At 44.5% G+C, this 19,574-nt stretch overlaps 1 long non-coding RNA gene across 2 annotated transcripts; it reads right to left on the reverse strand.

Annotated features, from left to right (window-relative positions):
• Positions 1-13,077: 13,077 nt before the first annotated feature.
• Positions 13,078-19,529, reverse strand: LOC122461120. 2 transcript variants are annotated; one of them, XR_006282868.1, is made up of 3 exons: positions 19,259-19,529; positions 16,315-17,380; positions 13,078-14,949 (listed from the first exon to the last, which is right to left on the reverse strand). It is a non-coding gene; the product is annotated as an uncharacterized LOC122461120 (long non-coding RNA). The 2 variants fall into 2 exon arrangements; XR_006282867.1 differs by lacking the exon at positions 19,259-19,529 and having other exon boundaries at positions 16,315-17,835.
• Between the last annotated feature and the right edge of the window lie 45 nt (positions 19,530-19,574).

Genomic DNA, 19,574 nt, shown 5'->3' on the forward strand with positions numbered 1-19,574 from the left:
AACAATTCTATTAAGAGTGGGTCAACTCAAGATTTCTATCATAAAACTGCTATTATTTCTATTTATTTAAGAGATAAGGTCAGTGGAATTGTTTTATCAAAAGCTAAGGTCTCAATAAATTGTGAGGCAAAGATGAGTATGTATTTTCAAAGCAGGGAATGCTGGTCTTGTAACAGCGGCTTTTATTCTGCTCTATACCAAATAACTAATGTAGACTTAATTATTATATCTGATAGATTATGGTGCTATCAAATGACAAATCACTGTGTTACTACTGAATCTGACATGGTTTTGGGCCCAAGCCTACAAGATGCTAGGTGCTCCTAAGGGTTTCATCCTATGAAGTATTGGGTGTCTCCTGAGAGAGGAGGGTGCTAATAGCTCTCAGAAACCAGTGGGAGTTTTCAGCCTCTCACAGGAAGCACCTAGCACCTTGTAGGCTTGGGCCCAAAACCATGTCAGATTCAGTAGTAACACAGTGATTTGTCATTTGATAGCACCATAATCTATCAGATATAATAATTAAGTCTACATTAGTTATTTGGTATAGAGCAGAATTAAAGCCGCTGTTACAAGACCAGCATTCCCTGCTTTGAAAATACATACTCATCTTTGCCTCACAATTTATTGAGACCTTAGCTTTTGATAAAACAATTCCACTGACCTTAGCTCTTAAATAAATAGAAATAATAGCAGTTTTATGATAGATAGTGCTGGACTGCAGAGATATTCGGTGTAATGGAGTACCTATAAATCTACAAGTGGTATTGACAGTCTCCTGTGAATATAAATTGTTAATGTACATATGCTAATGTGAAGCTAGTGGGGAATTTCAAATCAAACTGAGCATGGAGGAAAATTGCATGGGTGCTTCTGAAAATCCGGTTGGGCCCTTGGGTGCTGTCAAAAGCTAACTTTTAAAAACTCTTGAGTCCCTAGTTGGGTATTTAGTAGATATTTATGCCTTCTCATGGTTTTGAAAATTTTGGTAATAGTGCATAGAAACTAACCTTATCTGATTAATATCCCAGTGCTCCAATATCTAAGCACAGAGTGAGAAAAGCTACTTTAATATAACAAACAGCAATCAATTCTTCCCTCTCCCTATTTTTGAGATTTTTGTATCAATTCAGGTGCTGGAGAGGACACAGTAAGCCACAGAGGATTGCTGAAAAGTTTTCTGTGGATCTAAAGGGGATGGAGAAGACAGTGGCATTTAGAAACAAACAAAAGTTGTGACTGGAAATCATAAGATCATAGCAATATATATTTGAAAATCCCACTTGTGGAGCATCCAGAGGAGGCCTGAACACCAAGTCATCTTGAGCATTCAATACTGAAAACAGATTTTCAAAGAACAATCCCTACCCAGAAGTGATTATTCCCCTCTATTTGCACTGGTGAAGCCACATCTGGAGTATTGCATCCAGTTTTGGGGCCCCTACTACAGAAAGGTGTGGACAAATTGGAGAGAGACCAGTGGAGAGCAACAAAAATGATTAGGGGGCTGGGGCACATGACTTATGAGGAGAGGTTGAGGGAACTAGGCTTATTTAGTGTGCAGAAGAGGAGAGTGAGGGGGGATTTGATAGCAGCCTTCAACTACCTGAAGGGGGGTTCCAAAGAGGATGGAGCTCAGCTGTTCTCAATGGTGGCAGAGGACAGAACAAGGAGCAATGGTCTCAGGTTGCAGTGGGGGAGGTCTAGGTTGGATATTAGGAAAAACTATTTCCCTAGGAGAGTGGTGAAGCACTGGAATAGGTTACCTAGGGAGGTGGTGGTATCTCCATCCTTAAAGGTTTTTAAGGCCCGGCTTGAAAAAGCCCTGGCTGGGATGATTTAATTGGGGTTGACCCTGCTTTGAGCAGGGGGTTGGACTAGATGACCTCCTGAGATCTCTTGCAACCCTAATCTTCTATGATTCTATGACTCCAGCAGATACCTTCAGGGATGGAGTTTCACTAAGAGTCCGTTCAGCAAGAAGTCTATAGGGCAAAAATCCAGCCTATCCCAAATGCTTTGGAGAAGCATAGAAGGAGGGGCAAGCACTCAAGCACCTGAAACCTAGATTATCAAAGGCTTTACATACAGTCAGCGAAACCTTCAATTAGATCTGTTTCCTTATTGGAAACCAGTGTAGATGGCAGATATTTACAGATTTCATTGTTCCTATACCAAGGAGAAAATGGCAGCCACATTATGCAACTGTTGCATCATATTAATCAGTTTCTAGAAAAGCCCCATTTGGAACAAATTACAATAGTTAAACGCACACATGTGAATGACCATAATGATGTCTCTGTTAGAGAGCAGACAACAGATGTTCCAGAGAACCCCAAAATGGCAATAGCCATTCTAGAATATTATTGCAAAATGAGCTTCCATGCTGAGAGCAATCTAGAATGAACCCTGCTTTCTGAGCCAGACTCACAAGCAAAGGCTTTGCCCTATGAAAAACAGCAGTAGATCCATTGCTTTTAGTGTCCTTTGTTTACTGAAAGTCTCAAAAAAGGAAAGCATTTTGCCTTGCTGCCAAATATATTAAATATAAAGTTAACAAGTCTTACTAAAATTAATAAGTTTTTAAAGGCAAGTTGATATGCATAATGCTTTAGCCTAATTTCTTCAATGCCACACCATAATCTTTTCTGAGTTACTACTCTTTCCAGAGCTAATCCATATTTATTTGCTTTCTTTGAAATGTTACCATGCTCCATATGGCCAGCTAATTGGATGGAATTAAAGAATCCTAATGCAATGAAGATGGCACAGAGGAGTTTGATATATTAGCTACTATGAAGCATTTGTGGAATGGATTATACAGAGAAGTGGTTGCAACTTTTTCAAAATGAAACTATGTTTCTGGTAATGAGTATCTAAGGAAGATTTTTGGGGGTGGAGTATTTAAACTGTGACATGCTACGAGTGCTGCAAGGAACATAAAGTCTGCTCAGGATAGCCAGACGTACCATACAAGTGAAGCCATGTATATACAATGGTTAAAACAATGATTTAGGCATGGGTATTTTTAGTAAAAATCATGGACAGGTCATGGGTAGTACTCAAAAAGTCATGGCCAGACTGTTACTAAAAATATCTCTAACTAAATCTTACCTGCTGAGGGTGGGGAGGCGGTGCTCCAGTGGAGGCTGCTGTTCTTGGGGATGGGGGACAGCCTGTGGCCCCACCACTGTTGATGCTGCTCCTCCATGCGAGGGCGGCCTGTGGCACCGCTGCTGCTCCCAGACCACTGCTCCAGGGCAGCACCCCGAACCAGTTGCCTAGGGCTGCCAGAGCAGCATCCAGTGCGGCTGGCCCCAGGGCCACCCCAGCTGCTCGGATAGCCCTGTGTCAGCCGCACCAGCCGCTGTGGAAGTCATGGAGGTCCTGGAAAGTCATGTAATCTGTGACTTCCGTGGTCTCCATGAAAGATTTGTAGCCTTAATAATGGTTGGCCCAGGAGTCAGATGAGAGACAAGGAACTGTTAACATAAAACAGCGTGGCTGAGATCATATCTTTTATCGTACCAACTTCTGTTGGTGAGACACAAGCTTTTGAGCTGACATGGAGCTCTGTTTCGAGGGACCATTCAAGGGGAAGTAGCCCCGTAACACCTCTCCAGTCATAAGGAGGAAAGGAAGAAAGCTTGGAGGGGAGTTAAGTGGGTTATAGATTTTGGTAATAAACCATAATTCCAGTGTCTCTATTCACTCCAGGATTTCTAGTATCTAGCAAAGTTATGAATTTAAGTTCCCAGGCTCACCTTTTGAAGGTGTTGTGCAGGTTTCATTTGAGGATGAGGACTGGAAGATCACACATATGCATATCACAGCATGTGGCACACCTCAGACAGCTGCAGCGGCACAGGAGCTAGCAAACAGAGCTCTAAACAGGGGAGTTTGAGTGGGAGTTTGAAAAGGGAGTTTGTATTGTGGTGCTTGTTTGGGGTTTGCTTTTGCTGTGGGTGGTGGTGTTTTGGTGTGGTTTGTGTTTCCCAGATTAACAGGATTTAGGTGGGAAGGCGATGACAGATACAGAGGCAGCTGTGGGAGTGACTCCTGTAGTGGAAGACACATGGAGGATGACTGGATGTGGAAGCTGTGGTATGTACATGATCCTGGAGGGGGGAACCGGTAAGAGTTTTTTCTGCATGAAATGCCGTCTGATAGAGCTGATGGAGGAAAAGATCCGAGGTTTGGAGACACAGGTGGAAAGTCTCATTGAGTTTAGGAAGGGGTTTGATCAGATGATGGAGCAAAGATATGAGGTATCTGAAGGGAAAAGCTCAGACTCGCAGATGGAAGCAGGGCTGGGGAATTTTGAGGGGAGACTGGGTGACGAAAGTGGTCAGTGGAAACATGTGACTAAAAGAACCAGGCAGAGGAAAAGACGGGCTAGTGAAGGAGAAATAGAGCTCAGGAATAGGTTTGCAGAGTTGGAAAATGAAGAAGGGGCTCAGCAGATACTTGTTGAAGGTGGAAGGGTAAGGAAGAAGAGAAGAGAGGCTAGTCCTATAGAAAAAGCGGAAGAGTCAAGGGAGACTACACCAGATATGAGCCCCAGGAGGATACAGGATGGGTTGAAGAGGATTATAAGGGAAAATAGGAATGGAAAGAACTTGCAGCCAGAGGGAACAGGGGAGAGACTGGAGAATAGCACCGTCACCAGGAAAAGGCAGGTCTATGTGATCGGGGACTCTTTATTGAGAAGAATACACAGGCCTGTAACTAGAGCTGATCCAGAGAATAGAAGGGTGTGCTGTCTTCCGGGTGCAAAGATACGGGATGTAGACCTGAGGTTGAAAAGGATCCTAAAGGGAGCGGGAAAGAATCCTCTAATTATCCTTCATGTGGGAACAAATGATACGGCTAGATTCTCACTGGAGAGTATTAAGGGAGACTATGCTAGGCTGGGGAAGACGCTTAAGGAAATTGAGGCTCAGGTGATCTTTAGCGGGATACTGCCTGTTCCTAGAGAAGGGCAACAAAGGTGTGACAAGATTATGACTGTCAACAGATGGCTTAGGCAGTGGTGCTATAAGGAGGGCTTTGGGATGTATGGCCACTGGGAGGCATTCACGGACAGAGGACAGTTCTCTCGGGATGGACTTCATCTGAGTAGGGAAGGAAATAGACTTCTAGGATGGAGGCTGGCACAACTGATAAAAAGAGAGCTTTAAACTAGGAATTAGGGGGAGATGGATGGGAGATGTCCAGGAAATCTCCACGCCAGATTTTAGCATTGAGAGGGAAAAAGACGAAGTAAGAAAGGATACAGCCGTGGGTAGGAGAATGTATATAAGGAGCGAGGGCGGTGTGGATACTAGTCTAATAGGTTATAGTGGCTGTAGAATGACTGTGCCTAATAGGGTACAAAATGTGAGCGAGGCCAAACAGCAAAAATTAAGATGTTTATACACCAATGCGAGGAGCCTAGGTAACAAAATGGAGGAACTAGAGCTACTGGTGCAGGAAGTGAAACCAGATATCATAGGGATAACAGAAACATGGTGGAATAGTAGTCATGACTGGACTACAGGTATTGAAGGGTATGTGCTCTTTAGGAAAGACAGAAACAAAGGTAAAGTTGTTGGAGTAGCATTGCATATCAATGATGAGGTAGAATGTAAAGAAATAAGATGCAATGCAATGGATAAGACAGAGTCCGTCTGGGCAAAAATTACATTGGGGAAGAAAACTAGTAAAGCCTCTCCTACGATAGTGCTTGGGGTGTGCTATAGACCTCCGGGATCTAATCTGGATATGGATAGAGCCCTTTTTAATATCTTTAATAAAGTAAATACTAATGGAAACTGTGTGATCATGGGAGACTTTAACTTCCCAGATATAGACTGGAGGACCAGTGCTAGTAATAATAATAGGGCTCAGATTTTCCTAGATGCGATAGCTGATGGTTTGCTTCAGATTGGGGGGCTGTCTGTAAGCAAGGACTGGTCTGTCTCCCAAGATCTGAGAGAGCGATGGCTCGTCCTGACTTAGAACAACGCTTCCTCAGCTCTCGTCCCCTAATGCCCCTACTCTACTTGCGCTACATTGATGACATCTTCATCATCTGGACCCATGGAAAAGAAGCTCTTGAGGAATTCCACCATGATTTCAACAATTTCCATCCCACCATCAACCTCAGCCTGGACCAGTCCACACAAGAGATCCACTTCCTGGACACTACGGTGCTAATAAGCGATGGTCACATAAACACCACCCATTATCGGAAACCTACTGACCGCTATTCCTACCTACATGCCTCTAGCTTTCATCCAGATCATACCACTCGATCCATTGTTTACAGCCAAGCGCTACGATATAACCGCATTTGCTCCAACCCCTCAGACAGAGACAAACACCTACAAGATCTCTATCATGCATTCCTACAACTACAATACCCACCTGCTGAAGTGAAGAAACAGATTGACAGAGCCAGAAGAGTACCCAAAAGTCACCTACTACAGGACAGGCCCAACAAAGAAAACAACAGAACGCCACTAGCCATCACCTTCAGCCCCCAACTAAAACCCCTCCAACGCATCATCAAGGATCTACAACCTATCCTGAAGGACGAGCCATCGCTCTCTCAGATCTTGGGAGACAGACCAGTCCTTGCTTACAGACAGCCCCCCAATCTGAAGCAAACCACACACCACACAACAGAACCACTAACCCAGGAACCTATCCTTGCAACAAAGCCCGTTGCCAACTCTGTCCACATATCTATTCAGGGGATACCATCATAGGGCCTAATCACATCAGCCACACTATCAGAGGCTCGTTCACCTGCGCATCTACCAATGTGATATATGCCATCATGTGCCAGCAATGCCCCTCTGCCATGTACATTGGCCAAACTGGACAGTCTCTACGTAAAAGAATGAATGGACACAAATCAGACGTCAAGAATTATAACATTCAAAAACCAGTTGGAGAACACTTCAATCTCTCTGGTCACTCGATCACAGACCTAAGAGTGGCTATACTTCAACAAAAAAGCTTCAAAAACAGACTCCAACGAGAGACTGCTGAATTGGAATTAATTTGCAAATTGGATACAATTAATTTAGGCTTGAATAGAGACTGGGAATGGATGAGTCATTACACAAAGTAAAACTATTTCCCCATGGTATTTCTCCCTCCCACCCCACCCCCCACTGTTCCTCTGATATTCTTGTTAACTGCTGGAATTAGCCTACCTGCTTGTCACCATGAAAGGTTTTCCTCCTTTCCCCCCCCTGCTGTTGGTGATGGCTTATCTTAAGTGATCACTCTCCTTACAGTGTGTATGATAAACCCATTGTTTCATGTTCTCTGTGTGTGTGTGTATATAAATCTCTCCTCTGTTTTTTCCACCAAATGCATCCGATGAAGTGAGCTGTAGCTCACGAAAGCTTATGCTCTAATAAATTTGTTAGTCTCTAAGGTGCCACAAGTACTCCTTTTCTAATAGTGAGAAGTGTAAGGTTATGCATTTAGGGATTAATAACAAGAATTTTAGTTATAAGTTGGGGATGCATCAATTAGAAGTAACAGAAGAGGAGAAGGACCTTGTAGTATTGGTTGATCATAGGATGACTATGAGCTGCCAATGTGATATGGCTGTGAAAAAAGCTAATGCGGTTTTGGGATGCATCAGGAGAGGCATTTCCAGTAGGGATAAGGAGGTTTTAGTACCATTATACAAGGCACTGGTGAGACCTCACCTAGAATACTGTGTGCAGTTCTGGTCTCCCATGTTTAACAAAGGATGAATTCAAACTGGAGCAGGTACAGAGAAGGGCTACTAGGATGATCCGAGGAATGGAAAACTTGTCTTAAGAAAGGAGACTTAAGGAGCTTGGCTTGTTTAGCCTAACTAAAAGAAGGTTGAGGGGAAATATGATTGCTCTCTATAAATATATCAGAGGGATAAATACAGGAGAGCGAGAGGAATTATTTCAGCTCAGCACCAATGTGGACACAAGAACAAATGGGTATAAACTGGCCACCAAGAAGTTTAGACTTGAAATCAGATGAAGGTTTTTAACCATCAGAGGAGTGAAGTTTTGGAATAGCCTTCCAAGGGAAGCAGTGGGGGCAAAAGATCTATCTGGTTTTAAGATTCTACTCGATAAGTTTATGGAGGAGATGGTATGATGGGATAATGGGATTTTGGTAAGTAATTGATCTTTAAATATTCAGGGTAAATAGGACTAATCCCCTGAGATGGGATATTAGATGGATGGGATCTGAGTTACCCAGGAAAGAATTTTCTGTAGTATCTGGCTGGTGAATCTTGCCCATATGCTCAGGGTTTAGCTGATCGCCATATTTGGGGTCGGGAAGGAATTTTCCTCCAGGGCAGATTGGAGAGGCCCTGGAGGTTTTTCGCCTTCCTCTGTAGCATGGGGCATGGTTGACTTGAGGGAGGCTTCTCTGCTCCTTGAAGTCTTTGAACCATGATTTAAGGACTTCAATAGCTCAGACATAGGTGAGGTTTTTCATAGGAGTGAGTGGGTGAGATTCTGTGGCCTGCGCTGTGCAGGAGGTCGGACTAGATGATCAGAATGGTCCCTTCTGACCTTAGTATCTATCAATCTATGAATCTCATCCATGCATTAAATGCCCCAACAAACAGCTATGTGGGTGAGATGAGACAGAATGACTGCACTCTCAGATGAACTCACACAGAAAAATAAGACAAAAATACCCTATCACCTACAGGTGAACACTTTTCACGAAATGATCACTCTATATCTGACCGATGCAGTCCTGACAGACTGAGTAACCACATAAAGGAGCATCAGATTAAGTAGCAGAGCTAATTCCGCAGATGAGCCACAAGGAGGTGTTGCTGAGCAGTGAGTAGAGCAACCCTGTCACACTCAGGCTAGTGGGGCTGTAAAATTGTGCTGTAGATGTTTGGGCACAGGCTGGCGCCCAAGCTCACGGAGTCCCAGAGGAGTGATGGTCCCAGACACCTGGCTCCAGCCTGAGCCAGAACATCTACACTGATATTTTACAGAGAGCCAGAGTCATCTGACATATGCCAGCCACAGGTGTTTATTTGCAGTATAAATGTACCCTTCAAGCATGGGCAGCAGGTATAACAGGCCAGTATAATAGGCCAGTAAAGGCTCTGCCTTCTTGGGCTGCAGCCACTGCCATGGGACGCTGGGCTGAAGCTGCTCCCACCCCGGGCCAGCCAGCGCGGCTAGGACTGCTCCGGCCGGGCTCGGGTTGGTCGGCTGGCTGGGGCCAGCCCAGGGCTCCTCTGGAGGTGGGGTGTGGCTGGGGGTTCAGCCGGAGGGGGTGGTCCCAGGGGTAGGGCCTTCTGCAGAAGGGGGAGGGTTGAGAGGCTAGCCTCCCCAAAAGGGGTGGATCCACCCACCGCCCATGCCTTTGAGTACATTTCCCAGACCTGAAGAAGAGCGCTGAGTAAGCAAAATCAGTTGAGCTGGGTGCCTGGCACTGGGAGAGGAACTAGACAAAACTGAAAATTCTGATACATGATGGGATAATATGATCATCATATACTATATTTATCTAAAGAAGTTAAACATGGTGGAGAAAAAAATACATAAAGATTACACTGATTCTACTGAAATAAAACATCTAGGTGGAGAAGACCATAAACATACCCTATAAATCACAGGTCATAAAAATATACTAACGGGCATGTACTAACAAGTTTTTTTTATGAAAGCCATGATAGCGAAGTCAACATCCTGAACAGAATCAGGGAAGTAACAACAAAAACAGAAGAGTGACAGATGCCAGTTTTTTTGTGTGTTTTTGTTGGGGGGGGAGGGGGGAAGAGAAGTCCTAGACAGGGAGAAGTTATTGACAACACAACATGACTTGTAGCTACCACGTATAAACTAAGTGAGTGTCAGGATGTAGTTTGGAGAAATAATTTCTTGTCTATCATAAATTTTTTTTTTGTAACAGCTGGGTCTGCATCATACAAGACTTAGTCCTAAATGCACAAATTCACATGCTTGAGCTAGTAAGTGATTATACAATATCATTGCATTTGACATCCTGGCAAGGATAAAATTATAGTTTCTTTGTAAACATCACTACACATGAAACTTAGTATTAATCAGTCATGGTTTGACAGGAAAAGGAAATTACAATCCATAGAATAACATAAGTACTGCTTAAGAAACAAAGCCTTATAGTCACAGATGGGCTACATACCTCAGAAAAAAAGGAGGGGGAAAACAGTATATGATTAGAGTTTATTCAGATGCAAAAACTATTTTAAAAGGAATTCAGTGTACATGAAGCTTATAGAATATAATATACATTAAGATGGTGTTAAGAGAAAATGCAAAGGACATTGTGATACAGATGTTTAGATCCTACCTAATGTTGGAGAGCTGGAGGATTAAAAACTGAGTGGAAGAGGGATAGATGACAGCCCTTATTCCAGATCCTACATAAGACTAATGTATGTGGTCAACTTCACACATGGAGTAATCCCATTAAAGTTAATGGGACAGTGACTGGTTATGTGCTTTAATAAATTTAAGCATGTGCTTAAGTCTTTATATTGGGGCCTTACTGACCTCCCTCTCCTCATCACATCAGCAAATGGGAAAGGCATCTTGCCCTTTGATGGCACAGCTGCCAGACTCCACTCACAGCTCCCACCTAATAAGAAGAGAGGAGCATGTGGATGAAATCCTGCTTCTATGTGAAATTCTGCTCCTCTGGCTCAGGTTGGGGTGTGGATCTTTGGCCAGAGGCATTTGACCCATAACCAGTTTCACAGGTTTGGCCCTAACACAACTTAAAAAAACATCTCCTGCTAATGGTTAAAGTTAAATTGCATAGCTGGTGATGGCTACAATGATCCAAGTCACTTGATGCAGAGTCTTCTCAGTACTTCATTGTTTCCATAGAACTGCTCAGATCTACAGGTTTTCAAAAAAGATACATATTGCACAAACCCACTAAGTATACATCTGAGTGCAAAAGCTCCACTGCTTATGCGTTCAATTGTTAAGGGTGACATGCTTGTTTTTTAAATAAAAAAAACATTGCTGATTAAAGGTGGTAGAGTCATGGTAAAATGAAGGGGTCTCAAAGATAACACGCAAAGGAAAAAACAGCAACTCCTCCTCCCCCCCCCTCCGTGAGGTGTCCAAAGGAGGTGTTTTCTTTTTGCCTTTTAAATTAAAAAAAACCCTCACTTCCCTGTTTGTGCTGGAGGTCTCCTTAGACTCAGAGGATTAGAGAACTGGAGTGAGACCATTCCCTCAGTTTAAAGGACAGGTATGCTGAATCATTAACAAAGAGCTCTTCCTCCAGATGTTCATCCTGTGTTCGGTTTAAAATGATATTAACAGAACACAAGGTTACGAACTGTTTGACTAAAATCCCTCCCATCCTCAATCAACAGTTCTGGTCTCCATCTCTCATTTCCTGTGATGATATAATTCTACTAGTTCTTCAGTCTTCCAGGGAGCCTCTAGCAAAACCATAGAAGTTAAAATATATCTCATGTAAATACGCTTACAGAACTTCTTTGCATATCATTCAAGCAAAACAAAAACCTTTGTATACCTTTATTTATGAGCAATTCTTTTGTGAATAACAGAAATAATAGGTTTTTTTACATCAGTATTTATAAACAATACCAAAAACAAACAACAGAACAGATTCTGACTGCCACCCAGCCCCGGGCAGACCTGAATGGAAGCCACCAAGATCTCCTTAGCTGGGGATCATGCTGGTAGCCATATATGGTTCATACACACCACTTTCCCAGCCCCAGTCTAGAGGTAAAGAAGGCATTGGCCTCAGCACACTGTAGCCTAGCAGTCCCCAGATGGTGGACAACCTCTTGGGGTTGCTACCATTTTAAGTACTTCAGAGCAGTTCCTATGTTGCTCTAATTTTAAAAAGGGCCAAGATTGGCATCAAGCCAGCCCCAGGGATCCATGCAGCTGTAACTGGTTCCTTTGTACTTTCTGTCTCAACTGACTCAGAAAGCAGGGAGCAGCTGAAAAAATCTAGTGTAATATACATAGTCCAAATTCCCCCCTGCCTGCCAGTGCTTAAATACTATCATAGGCATAATAGAAAAGGTCTAGATTTGATAGATACAAATTTCAGATAAGCAAAATATGCAAGCCTTATCTTAACAATCTGTCTAGATTTAATAGAAACTCTCTTCAGTCCATCAACACTTAGAGATGTTTGTGTTTTCAGTATTTTGGATTTTTTAGCCATTAGTCAGTCCTTGGGATTTCAAACCAGGCCTTGTACAAAGTGCTTTCACCTGACTGGGTTTCTGCAGTTCTGAGTAACGGCAATATCCAGTACTCCTCCTCTGAATATCCCCCCTCTGAGTTCATAGCCAAATTCAACATTTGTGGCCTCAAGCCAACAACCTCTGAATAAACTTCTAACAGTTTAGCCCTATTACCAGCCTTCCTCCAAACAATGATGTACAAAATGCAATGTAGAGTTACCATGGTGATGACATCACCATTGCCATATCATTGTAGGACTGAGGATGCCAGCTTTACAACACTGAATGGCAGTTTTTAAAATGCTGGGGAAAGCGACTGTGGTTTAACTATATCAGAGTATTCCTGTGTTGTAACCAGGTCCCACAACCCATTCGTATCTATAACACATGTTGGAACTAATACTGAAAATTATTAATATGGGAAATCATACAACACCAGTTTAACCATAAATTTCTTTATTCAATCCAAAGGCCAAATGGTACATTAGGCAATAACTCTAAACATGTCTAACAGCCTAAAAATAAGCAGTCACTACAGACAATACAGTAACAAAGTATTCATAAGCATGCGATCAACATACGTACAAATAGGCTAGACCTAGGCTGACTGTCTCATTCTGGTGTACTCCAGCATGATCAGGAAGGGTCCGACGAAGAACATTCAGATTTATGGCTCTCTTTCTGCCCTTCATCTAACTTTAGCAAAAACCCAGTTTGAAGCAGTTTATTCTTGCTACTTTCCTTCCTCTCTGATCTTCTCTTCTCCCCGCTCCCCCACCGCTTACCAGCAGAACAAGTAGAAAGGTTTGGACCGGTTTCTTTTAAGGCAGTTTTTCTTTGTCTTGTTACTGCATCTCTTTATTTTATTAGTTACATCCTTCATATGTCCTTCCCCACTACTTATAATACTACTTATTATTCTAAGGGCTTTCTTTTACTTGCTGGTTGGAGCCTTCTCTCTACTAGCCACAAACTATAAAGAAAATGTTATTTTCTCACAATATACTGAGGTTCAGTTTGGAAAACTAACATTTTGTCCTTGACATTCCACACAGATTTTTTCCATGCTCCTGCACTGAGCTAGTTGAGATAATAGCCCTCTGTGTTTTGTCTGTTCCAGGCCCCTCGACCTCTACTGGCTGTAGTACTTCCACAGCTCACCCACACTGCAGCAGAAGCCTTGCCCAACTTACCTTCATGGACCATTCCAAGAGGAAGCATTTCCATGATGAATTTATAGTTGAAGTTCTGGACTAGGCCAACAAGCTGGTCCAGTACCAAAGAGAAAGATACTGGTGGCTAGAGGAGAGACAAAAGGAAAGACTCAGGCTGGCTGCACACCTTGAGGATGGGGTTTCACAGCTCCTGGAACAGGAGTGGCAGTTAAGGGAGGAGCTCAGCGCTCAGCAGAAAGAGCTGTTTGAGCAGCTGATATCACTAATGGCTGCAAGAATGTCAGCTCCTGCTGCGTCATCCAAGTCCCCTGTGTGGTAGGATGTGATGCATTCCAGAAACAGCTTGGAAAACTCCATGGCTGGGTTGCCCATACAATCAAACCCCAGGAGTGGCTGGGCAGAGCAACTTTACCCCATGCCGCCACCCCAACCTGAGCACCAAGTGCTCGACAAATGGGGAAAGAAAGGAAAAAAGAACAGGGGCAGGGGACATGCAATGGTAGGGTGTTTCTGTCTTGTACCTGATTTCACTGTTTGCATTTATTCATGCACTTTGTTTTTCTCTTTTGTTTTTTTAAAGAGTACTGTTGTTACTGGTGTTTTTAGTGTGGTAATGTCAGCTGGCCTGCCTGGCAGTGGTTTAATGTTGTATTTTTCTAATACATATTTATAAATTTTTTTTTAATTAATCAATAAAGTTTATCACTGTATCACGTCATACAATCTGTATTTAAAATAATAAAAGTGAACACATGGTCAGGGACAATTAGGAATTAGTATGCAAACACTGTTTCTCAATATGTTTATCTACATCAGTGGTTCTCAAACTTATTTGATCAGGCCCCCCCTCTTTGTATCTGTAATCATTTACGCGCCCCCCAAGTACATATACTGCCACCCAGCTGCAAAGGCAAAGTGGAGAGCAGTGACTGCCGGCTGAGCGCCCAGCTCTGAAGGCAGCACCGTGCCAGCAGAAGCACAGAAGGAAGGATGGCAATGTGGAAAGTGATATTTGTCAAATTCCCACATCTCCCGAGGCAGGCCCGCCCCATAGTTTGAGAACTGCTGATCTACATCAATCTTTACTATGATTCACACCATCCTCCCTTTTCAGAAGTGATCATGTCATTTATAAGTACATTGCATGGCAATCAACACCCACCTCCCCAAGAATTGAAACCCACTACAATCAATGAGCCCATCTCCATGTCGCACAAACACATTCATAAAGATACTATTTCCCCCACTTCCATTAGGCCATGCAAGTCCATAATGTGGGAGCACAAAGCATCCCTTACTTCTATTGCCCAGGTGCATCTAGCTCCAGCTGTGCTAGGTGGACTTTCTGACTGAGTGTACCAATTCAGTGGCCCCTCATGGTCATGGGTCCATTCAGCAGAAAGGGGCTCACCTCTGGCTTCACAAAGATTGTGAAGAGTACAGCAAGCCACAGTAAGGCGGACAGCATTGATGACACTGGAATCCTAATGGGTCTGTAGACATCTCCAACAGGATTTCAATCTGCCAAAAGCACATTCAACAACTATTCTACACCTGCTGAGAGTGTAATTAAACTTTCTTTTGCCAGGGCCTCTTAAATCAGGGTACAGTTTCAAAAACCAAGATTTATGACCGTGTCATTTGGTGGGAATAGCGTCTGAGCCTGTCCATGAATATAGTCTGTGGTGGCAAAAAACTCTGCCATCGTGAAATTCCCCGGTGCAACCCATGTTGACATTCATAAATTTCCCTCTGTGGTCCACAAGGGCCTGCATAACAATGGAGTAGTCCCCTTTGCAGTTTAAGTACTCATGTGCTCCTTAAGAAGGGAAAACTATGGGTACATGAGTCCCATCAATGGCACAGTTAGGAAACTCCAGTCTCTCAAAACCAGCAATTACTACAGCAGTAATTTCAAACTGCAGGTCGCAACCCAGTACTGGGTTGTGGAATGTAAGGCACTTGGTCGTGGCAGATCTGCTCAGCACCGCCGACTGGGCCATTAAAAGTCCTATTGGCAGTGCTTTCTGGCTAAGGCAGGCTAGTCCCTACCTGTTCCAACACCACACTGTGCCCCAGAAGCAGCCAGTAGCAGGTCCAGCTCCTAGTGGGGGGGCCATGGGGTTCTGCCCCTGCCCCGAGGACCGGCTCCACATTCCCATTGGCTGGGAACTGGCCAATGGGAGCTGGGCAGTGCCTGCAGGCAAGAGTCGCACTGAGCCATTTGTGCGCCTCCGTCTAGGAGCCAGACCTGTTGCTGGCTGCTTCCGGGGCACAGTGAGGTCCGCGGTGCCAGGACTGGCAGTAAGCCTGCCTTAGCACCCACGCTGTGCTGCTGACCCGGAGTTGCCTGAGGTAAGCCAGTGGCCCAACCCCATGCCCCAATCCCCTGCCCCAGCTCTGAGTCCCCACAAACACATAGCCCCTTCCTGCATCCCAAACCCCTCATCCCTGGCCCCACCCCAGGGCTTGCATCCCCAGCCCAGAGCTCTGACCCCTCCCACAACTCAAAGCCCCCTCCCACACCCTGAACCCCTCATTCCCAGCCCAGAGCCCTGACCCCCTCCCACAACGCAAAGCCCCCTCCCACACCCTGAACCCCTCATTCCCAGCCCCACTCCGCAGCTTTCACCCCTGCACCTCAACCCTCTTCCCCAGCCCTGAGTCCCTTCCACACCCCAAACCCCTCATTCCTAGCTCCACTGGGTTGCGGGCATTAACAATTTTCTTCAACTGGGTTGCCAGAAAAAAGTTTGAAAACCACTGTACGGTTGGTCTTTTATACCCGCCACCTTAGGGTAAACTACACGCCTTAGTGCCTCAGAAATTTCCACCACTACTTTACCCATAGTCAATTTTCCAACACCAAACTGGTTGGCAATGTACCTGTAGCAGTCTGGGGTAGCCAGCTTCCAGACAGTATAGTAACCTGCTTCTGGATCACAATGGTCACCCTCACATTTTTGTCTTTATGCTGGAGGCTTGGGGCAAGCTACTCACAGAGCTCCAGAGATGTAGCTTTTTTCATGCAAAAGTTCTGGACCCACTGCTGGTCATCTCAGGTTTGCATGATAATGTTAACTGGTCCCACCAGGTCTGTGCTCGTGGCCCTGCTCCAGGAGCACAAGTCTACTTGGGGGGCATCAGCCGCTGTACCAAGCAAGCGTCATAAGCAGTATCAGCCAGTTTGAGTCTGTCACATCTGCGTCTTCCTCCTCTTGCTCCATCATTAGCTCTGTCAGGTGCCTTTGATAGTTCAGAATACACTGCTGAAATGTCAACTAGCATCTCATGGAAGCTCTGCCTTTTTCTTGACACAGGAGTGAAAGCACATGCAAAATAAGTTGTTTAAAAGACACCTCTTTCATGTTGCTGGTGCTGGTAGCTGGGAACACGCAAACCAAAATGATGGCTTGGCAGGATGTGTTGGCAGCTATCCAAACTTCCTGTAGCATGCAGAATGGAAGGTCAAGTTTTCCCACACTGCACCATGGTCAAAGGGCTACTCCAGCCACATTTCAGGATGGCACTAGGGAGTCTGGGATATGGTTGGTTTGACTTGGGTCTGCATGCAGCAGTGTGGATGCCAGAGCCGCACATTCAAGCCTGGATTAGAAATTTTTTAACCTAGAGTTAACAACCAGTGTAGATGCTTAAGCCCTGGGTTCTCTAACCCAGGGTCAGATGACTCAAGTCCCACTAACGCGGAGTTTACATTGCAATGTAAACATACCCCTTGTATCCAGAACTGGCTTTTGGACCTCTTATGCCTTGTTTTCACTCAGCAAAAATTTGTGTTCTGAATTCATGTCCTGCAAACTTGTGTTAAAATGACACATTGCCTTGTCTTCACTAGGAATTTACTGTGCGTTAGCTAACATGAACTAGCTTTTTTTCCTGGTGAAGATGAATACACAAAGCCTGTGGACATAGGCTTCCCTCTTTTAGGGAGCTAGAAAGGAGAATACAAATCTGACCTTTAATATTTTTAGACAAAATATCCAGCCCTTTTCCTTGCAAAGATAACCTGGAAAACATTTTAAAAAAATCAACATAAGCTGGTCACAGATCAAAATACTTCGCAAAAGCATTCTCAGGGCAGTGCAGTTCACTGCAGTGCCACAAACCTGGGGTGTTCTGCCACATGTTGTCAGGGATCATGATACAGGGCATCTGACCTAGCAGTTAGAGTCAGAAACATGAAGTGGGAGTCAGCACCAAAGTTCAGAGGTGGAGTCAGGAACTAGAGAAAAGTACAGGGCTGGACAAGAACAAGGTGGGGCCAAGACTGGGAACAAGGAACACAGTAGTGTTGATCACAGCAGTGGGGCATAAGTACTGAGTTGCAACTCTTAAATAAAAAGAAAAGAAGTACTTATGGCACCTTAGAGACTAACAAATTTATTTGAGCATAAGCTTTCATGAGCTACGGCTCACTTCATTGGATGCATTCAGTGGAAAATACACTGGGGAGATTTATATACATAGAGAACATGAAACAATGGGTGTTACCATACACACTGTAACGAGAGTGATCAGGTAAGATGAGCTATTACCAGTGGGGGGGAGGGGGCATTTTGTAGTGATAATCAAGGTGGGCCATTTCCAGCAGTTGAGAAGAACAGGAGGAGGAACAGTGGAGAACACTTCAATCTCTCTGGTCACTTGATTACAGACCTAAAAGTTGCAATTCTTCAACAAAAAAAACTTCAAAAACAGACTCCGAGGAGAGACTGCTAAATTGGAATTAATTTGCAAACCGGATACAATTAACTTAGGCTTGAATAGAGACTGGGAGTGGATGGGTCATTCCGCAAAGTAAAACTATTTCCCCATTTTTATTCCCCCACCCACTGTTCCTCAGACGTTCTTGTCAACTGCTGGAAATGGCCCACCTTGATTATCACTACAAAAGGTTTTTTTTCTCTCCTGCTGGTAATAGCTCACTTTACCTGATCACTCTCGTTACAGTGTGTATGGTAACACCCGTTGTTTCATGTTCTCTATCTATATAAATCTCCCCACTGTATTTTCCACTGAATGCATCCAATGAAGTGAGCTGTAGCTCAGGAAGGCTTATGGTCTAATAAATGTGTTAGTCTCTAAGGTGCCACAAGTCCTCCCTTTCTTTTTGCGAATACAGACGAACACGGCTGCTACTCTGAAACCTATTTAAGAGTTGTTTCAGAGTAGCAGCATTGTTCGTCTGTATTCGCAAAAAGAAAAGGAGGACTTGTGGCACCTTAGAGACTAACAAAAGAGACCTGTTGACTCCTTGCAGCCAATTGGGCAGCTGGCCAATCAGGTGATTGTGCTGCAGCCCAGCCGGCTCATTACCCAGGCTGAGCTAGCTAGCCTTAGGCTCAGCTGAGGGAACTCTTCCTCAACCCAGCCGGGGATCTACCGCAACGGGCCTGTTGTTAGATGGTGTGGCGGCTCTCCGTCATGACAGGCTACCAGAAGGGAAATAACTGGAGACTGGTTTCAGAGTAGCAGCCGTGTTAGTCTGTATTCGCAAAAAGAAAAGGAGTACTTGTGGCACCTTAGAGACTAACAAATTCATTAGAGCATAAGCTTTCGTGAGCTACAGCTCACTTCATCGGATGCATTTGGTGGAAAAAAACCTTTTTTTTCCCCACCAAATGCATCCGATGAAGTGAGCTGTAGCTCACGAAAGCTTATGCTCTAATAAACTGGAGACTAGATCACTCAAGTTCATTCTATAACACGACTGTACCGTAAAGCTGAAAGGCAGCTGGGAGGGAAGCGATCTAAGGTGTTTCTCTCTCTCTCTCTCTTCCCCTCTCTTTTTATGTAAAATAAATGTTACCATTGGGATGTGTCCCCAAGACTCATCTCGCTACTCTCCTCCTCTCCTTATACCAGCTCTGTGCTTAGTGGGGCGAGAACGGTGGGGCGAGAGAGGGGCAGGCAGCAGGTGTGCCTCCAAAATGCTAAATCTAACGTTGCTGCAGTCCGTCTGAGAGTCCGGGCTCGCTGGGGCTTTCGCCCCTGACTTCCTCCGTGCGGGAAGCAAAGAAGGGGAAGCGAGGCGCAGCACTATCCACGCGAAGGGCAGAAGCGAAAGCGAAAGGGGAACCTTGCCGTCGCGTGCGGGCACGGGGAAGCGCCGCGAGCAAATCCAT

Source organism: Dermochelys coriacea, chromosome 1, assembly GCF_009764565.3.
Source record: "Dermochelys coriacea isolate rDerCor1 chromosome 1, rDerCor1.pri.v4, whole genome shotgun sequence".
Classification (NCBI taxonomy): Eukaryota; Metazoa; Chordata; order Testudines; family Dermochelyidae; genus Dermochelys; species Dermochelys coriacea.